At 43.3% G+C, this 12,601-nt stretch overlaps 1 protein-coding gene and 2 long non-coding RNA genes across 31 annotated transcripts in view; 1 reads left to right on the top strand and 2 right to left on the bottom strand.

Annotated features, from left to right (window-relative positions):
- The window catches only part of KCNMA1 (potassium calcium-activated channel subfamily M alpha 1), a 550,733-nt gene that overhangs the window by 73,067 nt on the left and 465,065 nt on the right, over positions 1 to 12,601 (top strand). The gene's annotated exons all lie outside the window — the stretch shown is intronic.
- Positions 1 to 12,601, bottom strand: part of LOC130282736 (uncharacterized) — a 70,394-nt gene that overhangs the window by 14,137 nt on the left and 43,656 nt on the right. The window lies entirely within an intron of this gene.
- LOC130282737 (uncharacterized) overlaps positions 1 to 12,601 on the bottom strand; it is a 30,383-nt gene that overhangs the window by 11,675 nt on the left and 6,107 nt on the right. The window contains exon 2 of the long non-coding RNA XR_008846511.1: positions 10,801 to 10,931. This is a non-coding gene — a long non-coding RNA (uncharacterized LOC130282737). The remainder of the gene's footprint in view (positions 1 to 10,800; positions 10,932 to 12,601) is intronic.

Below are 12,601 nucleotides of genomic sequence, written 5' to 3'. Positions count from 1 at the left end.
CGTATGAGCTGCCACTGGTTCACATTGAAGGTACACAGGGGAGCACTCCTATCTGCTTGGATCATCAAGAAATCAGTGATGGCTTTTCTTTGTTCGTATAATCTGTCCAACATATGGAGGGTGGAATTCCAACGTGTGGCAACGTCACAAATAAGACTATGTTGTGGGATACCGTTCTGACGCTGCAGCTCAAGGAAGGTGTGCTTGGCGGTGTACGAGTGGCTGAAGTGCATGCACAGTTTCCTTGCCATTTTCAGGATGTTTTGCAAATGGGGTGAAGACTTGAGGAAGTGCTTGACAACCAGATTCAACACGTGTGCCATGCAGGGCGCATGTTTCACACTTCCTTGTCGCAGCGTGGACACAATGTTCTTCCCGTTGTCGGTCACCATGGTTCCCTTTTCCAGATTTCGTGGAGTAAGCCATACTCAGATTTCTTTATGAATTAACTTTAGCAGTTCCTCCCCTGTGTGACTCCGTTCGCCAAGGCAAACCATGTGAAGAACAGCTTGACACCGCCGTGCCCTACACACATGGTATGATGAAGGGCCACCGAGATTTGGACATGCAGTGGAGGCCGAGTACACGGTGGAGGATGAGGAGGTGGTGTCGCACGCTGAAACAGGACCAACTGCCTGAGAGCGAGAGCGTGGAGGAGGAAGCGGTGTGACCTGTCCAAGTTGCTGTTGTGGCTGTGCAGGAACCACATTTACCCAGTGGGCCGTAAAAGACAAGTATTGTCCCTGCCCGTAGTTACAGCTCCACACATCGGTGCTGCCGTGCACTTTTGAACACACCGACAGGCTAAAGGACTGGCCCACCTTATCTAGTACAAACTTATGCAGGGCTGGTACTGCCTTCTTCGCAAAGAAATGACGGCTTGGGACTCTCCACCTCGGCTCGGCACAAGCCATCAATTCTCTGAAAGGTGCAGAGTCCACCACTTGAATAGGGAGGGACTGCAACACCAGCAACTTGGACAGGAGCACATTCAACTTGTGCGCCGTTGGATGAGTGGGCGCATACTGTTGTCTCTTGGACATGGCTTCGCCGATGGATTGTTGGCGGAATGGCTGACTAAAAGCGGGAAAAGCAGGAGCGACAGAAGGAGGGTTTGACACACAGCTCCCTTTGGCTGAGGTGGCGGAGCCTTGGCTGGATGAAGGAGGGAGCGGATGGCCACTGGGTGATGCAGCAGGCTGGACACTACATCGGAGCCACGGTTCTCCCAGGCCGCTTTATGGTGGCGAAGCATGTGTTGACGCAGGGCCGTGGTGCCGACATTGGGACCCTGGCCACGCTTCACCTTCTGCCGACAGATCTTGCATGTGGCTACGTGAACCTCCTCTGGATGCCTTATGAAAAACTTTCACACCGCCGAGTAGCTGATTTTCCCACCCGCAGTCCGCACTAATTGACTGCTATTGGCGCCGTCTCCAGGAAGCCCTGTTCCACTACCTCCCAGAAAGGAAGGCTGCCGCGAAGCAGGTGGTCTTCCCCGGTCACGTTTGGCTCCTGAATTTCCACTACTGCCACCATGCTGACTGCCAACCGTGCTACCGCCTTGCTGCCTCAAGGGCAACCTGCAACTCTCTTCTCCTGATGATGATGAAGCCCCTTCTGCACACTGGCTCCCAATTGCGATCGGCTTCATCATCATCAACAGTTGTGTGCACGTACCTGATGTCCTCCTCAGGTTCCACAACAGTGTCTGCTTCAGGACCCTGAACACTTGCAACACCGCCTCCCACGTCACTCTCCGCATCACTACTTGGCCGCCTAGCGGAGCAAGCAGCGCATGTCTCCTCCCCTTCTTGGCTATCCAGTAGCTGCTGACTGTCCTCTATTAGATCGTCCTCAGTAAATAGTGGAGCTGAACCTACAGCATAAGATACTTCTCTAGGAGAGGGAACAGCATAGGACAAAGGCAATGGGAAGACAGGGACTGCTCCCGAGCCATGCCAACTGAGAGTGTGTCTCAGGAACCCACCGACTGTTGACTGGGGGTGTCAGATGTCACTCGTGAGATGTGGATGAGTGTGTTAACCAATCGACGACGGCAGATGGGTTGCTGGTGGAGACACGACCCCTGGCTGATAACGGGAGCTCAGGCCTCTCACTGCGACTCCTGCTGCCACTCGCCCCAAGTCTGCTGCCAACTCTGCCTGAAGTATTTAGGCCTCTGCCACTCCTCTGTGCACATTCTGGCACTTCTCTGCCTGACATACTTAGTGCATTTATGAGGGTATTACAATACGCTACACTACTCTTTAAACAGTATTTGTCTAGAACAGCAGCAGGTGATTACTTACGGCTGTCCTTTGACAGTATGTAGGCCCTTGACAGATTAACAGGTACTAGATGGTACAGTACTTGGATGTACCTATGCGGTCTGCACTGATGAGGGCAGTAATAAGCGTAACTATACGTAGAAAAATCTCTGTATTTTTGTAAAACACCAGCCGGTGGATACTATTGTTTGGACTTTGACGGTTTGGAGCACCTTGACAGATTAACAGGTAGTAAATGGTACAATACTTGGATGTACCTATGCGGTATGCACTGATGAGGGCAGTAATATGCCTAACTATACGCAGAAAAAATCTGTATTTTTGTAAAACACCAACCGGTGAATACTATTGTTTGGACTTTGACGGTTTGAAGCACCTTGACAGATGGTACTAAATGGTACAATACTTGGATGTACGTATGCGGTATGCACTGATGAGGGCAGTAATATGCCTAACTATTAGCCGAAAAAAATCTGTATTTTTGTAAAACACCAGCCGGTGGATACTATTGTTTGGACTTTGACGGTATGGAGCACCTTGACAACTTAACAGGTACTAAATGGTACAATACTTGGATGTACCTATGCGGCATGCACCGATGAGGGCAGTAATATGCCTAACTGTACGCAGAAAAAACTCTGTATTTTTGTAAAACACCAGGCAGTGGATACTATTGTTTGGACTTTGACGGTATGGAGCACCTTGACAGATTAACAGGTACTAAATGGTACAATACTTGGATGTACCTATGCGGTATGCACTGATGAGGGCAGTAATATGCCTAACTATTAGCAGAAAAAAAATCTGTATTTTTGTAAAACACCAGCCGGTGAATACTATTGTTTGGACTTTGACGGTATGGAGTACCTTGACAGCTTAACATGTACTAAATGGTACAATACTTGGATGTACCTATGCGGTATGCACTGATGAGGGCAGTTATATATGCATAACTTTACGCAGAAAAATCTATTTTAAAAAAAAACAGCAGGTGAATACTATTGTTTGGACTTGCAAATGCACTACAGTCCGCTGAAAAATCACGCATTTCTGAACAGCAGCAGGACCCAACAGTGCAGCACCACAAGAAAAAAATCATCCAGGGATTAAACCCTAAATTGCACTCTGCCACACAATTCTGAGCAGCAGAAGATTTGTGGAGCAAAAAAAATTAACTTTATTGGGCTGAAAAATTAGGAGATAAGATGCTTCAGAAAGTTCAGGCAGCTTGGAGATCTGTATGAGGCAGCTGACAGCTATCTGCCCCTCTCTGCTGCAATGCTCAATAACGTGAATAGGAGGTTTAGCAATCAATGATCCTTCTCAGTGTAACAGCACAGCACTCTGCACTCCTGCCTTTCCCTAATGCTGATGTGACTAGCAGTTGCAGTGTAACGCTGTGGTATGAGCTATTCACACACACACACACAGTCCCATCCTCTCCATCTGAGTGCATAGATGAAATGAGGAGAGGCAAGATGGCCGCCGATTATATAGGGGCTGTGACATCTGTCCCTTCAGATTTTGCAATTTTCATGAAATTGAAGCTCTACTTTGAAGCCCTCTAATTTTTTCAAAAAGTAAAAATGTCCATTTTATGATGCCAACATAAAGTGGACATATTGTATTTGTGAATAAAAATAAAATGTATTTGGAATATCCATTTTCCTTAAATGCAGAGAGCTTCAAAGTTAGAAAAATGCAAAATTTTCTACATTTTCATGAAATTTTGGGATTTTTCACCAAAAAAGGATGCAAGTCTTTGCCTCAAATCAATACTTGGTGGTGTAGGTGGCACATGGTGTTTTTTGCACACCTTTCCTTTGGTTTGATTTAACCTCTTCAGGACACAGGCATATGCATACGCCCTGCATCCTGAGTCCTTAAGGACGTAGGGCGTACAGGTACGCCCATGGTAATTCTGGTCCCTGCCGCTAGTCGATTGGGGACCGGACTGGGATGCCTGCTGAAATAATTCAGCAGTCATCCTGGCACATTGTTGTGGAATTTCCTGAGACCCCCCCATGTCAATTCAGACTGGCGATCTTCTGCGATTCCGGGTTATATGGGTCTCCGGTGACCCAGAAAATAAGGGGGATCGGGGGTGTCCAAGACACCCCCGATCCCCCTGAAGGGATAGGAGTGAGGTGGAAGGGGTGCCACCCCTGCTATCCCTGCTATTGGTCGGTCAGAAGTGACCAACCAATAGCAGATCGGGGAGGTTAAAGTTCGGTTCCCCTGTTCTGCCCACCCATGGTAGTCCGGGCAGAACGGGGGAACTGTAGTGTGACAGGCGGCGATCTTCTCCCTGGTGCGGCGTGCGGCGATCCTACAGAAGTCGGTGAGTTTCCTAGCAACATCTGGAGGGCTACAGTTTGGAGACCACTATACAGTGGTCTCTAAACTGTAGCCCTCCAGATGTTGCAAAACTACAACTCCCAGCATGCTCAGACAGCTGTTTGCTGTTTGGGCATACTGGGATTTGTAGTTTTGCAACAGCTGGAGGGCTACAGTTTGGAGATCATTGTGCAGTGATATCTAAACTATGGCCCTCTAGATCTTGCTAAACTACAACTCCCAGCATGCCACACAGCAGTTTTCTGTCTGGGCATGCTGAGATTTGTAGTTTTGCAACATTTTGTCTCCAAACTGTAGCCCTCCAGATGTTGCTAGGAAACTTACCGGCTAGTTAAGCATCTGGAGGGCCACAGTTTGGAGATCACTGTGTGGTGGTTTCTAAACCGTGGCCCTCTAAATCTTGCAAAACTACAACTCCCAGCATGCACGAACAGCAAACGGCTGTCTGGCCATACTGGGAGTTGTAGTTGCGTACCTCCAGCTGTTTTATAACTACATCTCCCAGCATGCCCTCCCCATTGGTGTTTGACAGATCTTTGGAACAGTGGGCTGTGCAAATGAAAAATTACCGTGTATGCTGGGAGTTGTACTTTTGCAACAGCTGGAAGCACATTGGTTGGAAAATAATAAGTTAGGTAACAGAACCTAACTGAAGGTTTTCCAAACAGTGTGCCTCCAGCTGTTGCAAAGTCCCAGCATGCACGGTAATTTTTCATTTGCACAGCCCACTGTTTCAAAGATCTATCAAACACCAGTGGGGTGTAAATGCTCACTGCAGCCCTTATTAAATTCTGTGAGGGGTGTAGTTTCAAAATGGAGTCACATGTGAGGGGGTCCACAGTTCTGGCACCAAGGGGGGTCCCTAACTTCTATTCCAACCAAATTCTCTCTCCAAAAGCTCAATGGCGCCCCTTCTCTTCTGAGCATTGTAGTGCGCCAGCAGAGCACTTGATGTCCACACATGGGGCAAATGAAGTTACAAATTTTACGGGGCATTTTCTCCTATTACCCCTTGAAAAAATTAAAAATTTGGACAAAAAACTGCATTTTAGTAAAAAAAAAGTTTTTTTTTTTCATTTCCACATCCGACTTTAAACGAAAATTCCTCAAACACCTGTGGGGTATTAAGGCTCACTGTACCCCTTGTTACGTTCCTTTAGCGGTGTAGATTCCAAAATAGTATGCCATGTGTTTATTTATTTTTTTTTTGCTGTTCTGGCTCCATAAGAGCTTCCTAAATGTGACATGACCCCTAAAAACCATTTTAGAAAAACTTACTCTCTAAAATCCCATTGTCACTCCTTCCCTACTGAGCCCTCTAGTGCACCCACAGAACACTTGACATACACATATGAGATATTTACTTACTCGAGAGAAATTGGGTTACAAATTTTGGGGGGATTTTTCTCCTATTACCCCTTGTAAAAATAAAAAACTGGGTCTACAAGAACATGCCAGTGTAAAAAATGAAGAATTTGAATTTTCTCCTTCACTTTGCTGCTATTTCTGTGAAACACCTAAAGGGTTAACACACTTTCTGAATGTCATTTTGAGGGGAGCAATTTTTATAATGGAGTAATTTATGGGACATTTCTAATATGAAGGCCCCTCAAATCCACTTAAAAACTGAACTGGTCCCTGAAAAATTCAGATTTTGAAAATTTTGGGGAAAATTGCTGCTGAACTTTGAAACCTTCTGATGTCTTCCAAAAGTAAAAACATGTCAACTTTATGATGCCATCATAAAGTAGACATATTGTATATGTGAATCATTATATAATTTATTTGGGGTGTCCATTTTCCTTATAAGCAGAGAGTTTCAAAGTTAAAAAAATTCAAAATTTTCATCAAATTTTGGAATTTTTCACCTAGAAATTATGCAAGTATCAACGAAAAACATAAAGTAGAATATGTCACGAAAAAACAGTCTCTGAATCAGAATGAAAAGTAAAAGCATCCCAGAGTTATTATTGCTTAAAGTGGCAGTGGTCAGATTTGCAAAAAAGGGCTGCGTCCTTAACACTTTAAGGAATCAGCCAATTTGGGCCGTTTTCGTTTTTTCCTCCTCGCCTTCAAAAAATCATAACTATTTTATATTTTCATCCACAGACTAGTATGATGGCTAATTTTTTGCGTGACCAGTTGTCCGTTGTAATGCCATCACTCACTTTACCATAAAATGTATGGCGCAATCACAAAAATACTATTTGTGTGGGGAAATTAAAAAGAAAATCGCAATTTTGCTAATTTTGGAAGGTTTTGTTTTCACGCCGTACAATTTACGGTAAAAATGACGTGTTCTTTATTCTTTGGGTCAATACAATCAAAATGATACCCATGATAACATACTTTTCTATTACTGTTACGCTTAAAAAAAAAACGCAAACTTTTTGACCAAATTAGTACATTTAAAATCCCCTGATTTTGAAGACCTAAAACTTTTTCATTTATCTCTATAAGCAGCGGTATGGGAGCTCATTTTTTGCGCTGTGATATTTTTATTGATACCATATTTGCTTATATAAAACTTTTAATAAATTTTTTATCAATTTTTTGGGTAACAAAATGTTATAAAAAGCAGCAATTTTGGACTTTTTTTTTTTTTTACATCAACGCCGTACAGTATCATTAACATTATATTTTAATAGTTTGGATATTTATGCACGCGGCGATACCAAATATTTATATAAAAATATTTTTTTACACTTTTTGGGGGTGAAATAGGGAAAATGGGACAATTTACGTTTTATTAGGGGAGGGGTTTTTCATATTTTTTACTTTGTTTATTGTTTACTTTTTTTACTTTTATTTTTACACTTTAATAGTCCCCATAGGGACTATTTATAGCAATAATTCGATTGCTTATTCTGTTCAGTGCTACGCATAGGACGTAGCACTGATCAGTGTTATCGGTCATCTTCTGCTCTCGTCTGCTTGATCTCAGACTAGAGCAGAAGACCCGGGTAGGCAGCGGAGGCAGGTGAGGGGACCTCTGTCTGCCATTCTGGATGATCGGATCGCCGCGTGCGATCCGATCATCCATTTTAGTGACCGCAGCACTGCAGATGCCGTGATCTGTATTGATCACGGCATCTGAGGGGTTAATGGCGGACATCCGCGCGATCAGCAGCCGGGACCTGCCGCACATGACCCGAGCATCGCTCCGATGCTCGTGGTTATGTACAGGACGTATATGTACATCCTGGTGCGTTAAGTGCCAGCTCACCAGGACGTACATTTCTTCATGCGTTAAGGGGTTAAAATAAAAATTTGAGCCCATATATTTTATCCTAAGCATATTATTAAAAGTTGTGTTTTACGTAATGCATATCCTCAATACTTACTTGTGCACACTAACACTTTTACAAAAGAGTCCTTTTTTTCGGCCTACCTGCCTCATCTACTATTCTGATCCTGCCACCCACCTGATGCCACACATCTGATGCCAAGTTCTCCTTTTTTCACCCACCTTCGTCACCGGGTACTGGTATTACCACCCATCGCACCACTCTGTCACCGGGTCACTTTCAGGACTCCTGATGCTGCTGCCACCTCCAGGCTTTCTCATTTTGCCACCATATGTTCTCCTCATGCTGATGCCAGCTTCAAGCCATCTCATTTTGCCACCATATGTTCACCTCATGCTGCTACCACCTCCAGGCTGTGTCATTCAGCCACTATATGTTCTCCTCATGCTGCCGCTAATTCCAGGCTGTGTCATTCAGCCACTATATGGCCTCCTCATATTGATGCCACCTCCAGGCTCTGCCATTGTGCCGCCATGTGACATGTGATGCCTTGTTAGATTTGGCATTTTGTAACCACACTATTTAAATGCCGGGGCCAGGACATTAAACTTGGGAGTGTAATATTAAATCTAAATTTCAAAATCTTACATTTTAATTTAAAAAAATCGATGTAATCTTTTCAAGACTGAGGCCCTATGGTCATCAACATCATATATTAGCTATGGAAATACCACAAGAATCCAATAAAACAGGTTGGAGCGTTAACAATGAACCATAACTGATTGAATGAAACATTTGATGTTCCACAAAGAGAAAGACATTGGGGGGGAGGGGGGCTCACCAGAATGGGTACTCAAAAAATGTAAATAAATTCAAATTAAATTAAATAAAAATTGCTTAAAAAATCTATTTATTCTCTTCCATTTTGACGCCATATGGTCTCCCTGCTGCCACATCCAGACACTCTGCGACAGTGATTCTCATAGCGATGCCTCTAATCTGCATGTCATACTGAATAACAGTATTATTTCACTAACACTGCACACTCCCTATGCGTGTTAGGACAAGGCAAAGTGTTCTACACCCCTATTGAGGCTCTCTGTAGGCCAGAAATAGCCATTTTTATTAGCAATTTGCTGCATATAAATTCAGAACAAAGCTATTTTGGGGGGAAAATTCAACGAATCGGCCAAATCCAATTTTTTAAAAATTTGCTCGTCTCTAATAGCAGACATGGGCCTGGCTTTCATTTTATATGGATATACTTCAGTGATCTGTATTCTGCTTTGAAAAACAAAATCTTTATGTTTGAGGTCCTTTAATTTTACTATATCTTACAATATTAAATATATCAACTGCAGTGGCAGTTTTACAAAATCTGCCTGAAAAAAATCCAAGTGGAAACTTAGCCTTAGAGTATGTTCATGCAGATTGAATTTGCATGAATCCTCCCGAAATTTGCACCGGATTGTGTGGATTTTAGTATGAATTCTCCAAAGCAAATTCTAACAGCTGATCTGAAAAAAATAAATAAAATACTCATCTCCTGCTGTTCACATGTCCAAGGCTCCTGGTCCCTGGCTGGTGTTTGCCTTTCTGCCTCTAAAAATGATGTGTCAACACCTGATCACTTTATTGTTAGTCAATGCTATTAAACAGTGACCAATGACCAGCTGGGGAGCCATGGAAGCCTCAAAACAGGAACAGCAGAATTCAGGTGAGTGTACTGTTTTGTTCAGTAGTTTATTTCACCCAAAGAATGGATTGCAAATGTTCACTTCCCAATTTAAGTCATTTGAGGAAATCCATTACAAATCCTTGGGGGTTCCTGCAGTAGAAATTGACAGGGTGCAGATTTAAACTTTTGTACCACAAGACAATTTCTCTACAGAAAATTTCTGCATCGTGTGCCCCCCATGTCACATTCTCCCCCCCCTGTCACATTCTCCCCCCCTGTCACATTCTCCCCCCATGTCACATTCTCCCCCGTCACATTCTCCCCCTGTCACATTCTCCCCCCTTGTCACATTCTCCCCCCATGTCACATTGCCCCCCCCCCCCCTTGTCACATTCCCCCTCCCTCCCCCTGTCAAATTTTGTACTGCAGCAGTACACTGGGTTTTCCCTGGCGGTTTTCAAATCTCCCACCGGATCCGGGAAACCCAGTGTATTTGCTGCTGAAAAAGACCTTTCAGCAATCACTGGCTTGACACTTGACACCGCTGCGGCCAGTGATTGGCTGAAAAAAGAAAGGTCCTACTAGTTGAATGGTGAAGAGGGGAGACACCGGACCGCACGGAGGGGAACGGCAACTGCAGGGACCGGGAGTAGATTAGCAGAAGTTTTTTTTTATTTTTCACCCTTTCACCCTGTGCCCTTTTATTTAGCTCAGTGTTTTTCTACCAGGGTGCCTCCAGCTGTTGTGAAACTACAACTACCAGCATGGCCGGACAGCCTTTGCCATGCTGGGAGTTGTAGTTTTGCAACAACTGGAGGCACCCTGATTGGGAAAAACTGACTTTTAGTATTTATATTTGTTTTTACATGCTCTGGCTGGCCCCCGTGAGCAGATAATCACAATTTTTCCCAGGGGGCCGTATCGCTATATATCGCAAAAAGCGAGAATCAAATAAATACAAACCTGTTGTACTAGACATAGAAGTAAAAGTGTAGGCATAGAACATAGATACATTGAAGCATTGCTTCTACTGTATATCTATAAATCATTTTCAAAGAATAAATTAACTTTTATATACATGTAATAAAATGCATGACAATGCTGCCTTCTTAACAACTGTCCTGTCTTTGTGATCTTAATTATAGGTTGTGCCTTACAAAGATAAAAATGTATTCATACAGTATATAATACAAACTGGACACAAACTGAAATATCCTGCACTCACCTCAAAATACGGGACTCTATGCTCCTGAACAGACAAGCCGGAGGACCAGATCTGCAGACGTGCGTGGGCGCTGCATAGTTAGGCCTGAGACTTTTGAGTGACAGCTGCAGTCCACAAGATTACAATCAACTCTGTAGCCAGATAGTTCAAATCATTCAGTTCAAAAGTCTCAATGCAACCCAGACCTAAAACTGTGTTCACATGTTGCAGCTAATTAGCAGTACTTCAGCTTATTACCACAAGCATTTATGCAGCTTATGACTGAAATCGCTGTAAAGGGACATGGTTTACTGTGATTATGCACCAATATGCTCTGAATATGCACCATTTTTACTGTCATTTAGGTAACTGTTGGCAAAGCCTGTATGTGGTTATTAGCTGTGGTACTGCTAATTAGCTGCAGCCTGTAAACACAGCCTAAGACAACCCTTTCCGTATTCCTTATTAGGCCATATTAATATCATAGGGATTGGGCCCCCTGCTTGGGATACCCAACTATGAACCGGAAAGATCAGTTAACAGGGCTAACTGAGGCTCTTTGTAGCTCTTATGATTGATTTTTACTCTGCAGAGGAAATTATTCTGCAGATAAAATTAAAGGGGTATTCTGGATTTTTTTTATTTGACTATGCTACAGGGGCTGTAAAGTTAGTGTAGTTCATGATATTATTTTTGCCTCAATGTTTATTTTTAGCACAAAACAAAATTACTCTCGTCTCAGGTTTTCCCAGGTTCAGTGTGCCCCAGACATTACATCATCAGTCAGGTGTTCAGAGTGAGACTGTCTTTGCTTCAATTGGTGGAGCAACCGCTGGGTGGGAGGGAGATCATTCTGCAAGAATTCTAGTTTTGCAACAGCTGAAGGCTACCTGGTCAGAAAAACTGGTTTATTGCATTAAAGGGAGCACAGTTGTGTTTCAGGGGGTGGGGTGGCTCATGTGTATGAGGGAGAAAAGTGACCTCACACTTACAAACAAAGAATTATGTGACTTGTAGTTTAATGGAACAAACTCCAACAGGAAATAGCCAGTTCACAAAAAGCTAGCCACAGTGTTATGGTAATCACACAACATAGTAATTTAGCCCCAAGACAAGCGCAGATCCTTCCTAAGCATGTCCATTACTGTCTGCCAGGTACGTACTAAAATCACCTTTTGGTGGATAACCCCTTTAGGTTTTCATTTGCTTCTGAGAGTATCTGTGTAACCCTAAAGTTATTGCCAGGTATGTTTCATGAGACTCTTTTAAGTTCACTTGGACAGCACTTTATCATGGACAGTTATTATGCTGTTTTAGTAGAATCAAAGTACAGTTAAACCTCTTTAGGAATTGCACAAAAAAGTGGTCACCTAGGGGGATGGAATGGTTTCCTCAAAGAAGATAAAGCTAAATATATGGTGGATCCAAAAATCTGGTTTAGACAATCTGGTCTAGGTGGGCTTTTTTTTGGAGAAATTTCACCATATTTAACCAACTCTCAAAATCTTCTTTGCACGTGATACTTCAATTTTCTCCACATACAGCTATATGGTTTCTGGAAATCATAGAGTTAAAATTCCAGAGTTTTCAAACAGAGCTGTAATTGGTCTTGTTGAACTCATTAATACAAGACCACTTAGAACTACTGGGAGCATGCAACGATTACAGAAGATAGCTGCTGGGTTACATTATGACTGTGCATCCACAGGCACGTGCAAGTCATAACATGTGGCAGAAGCACCTTTCTTAAAGGGGTGCTTCAGTGGAAAACATTTTTACATACACATACATACATTTTTCTACAGAGGAAGTTCTCTTCTTT

Source organism: Hyla sarda, chromosome 7 (assembly GCF_029499605.1).
Source record: "Hyla sarda isolate aHylSar1 chromosome 7, aHylSar1.hap1, whole genome shotgun sequence".
Classification (NCBI taxonomy): Eukaryota; Metazoa; Chordata; class Amphibia; order Anura; family Hylidae; genus Hyla; species Hyla sarda.
The sequence above is the reverse complement of the archived record's forward strand: the minus strand, read 5'-3'. Positions and strand labels throughout refer to the sequence as shown.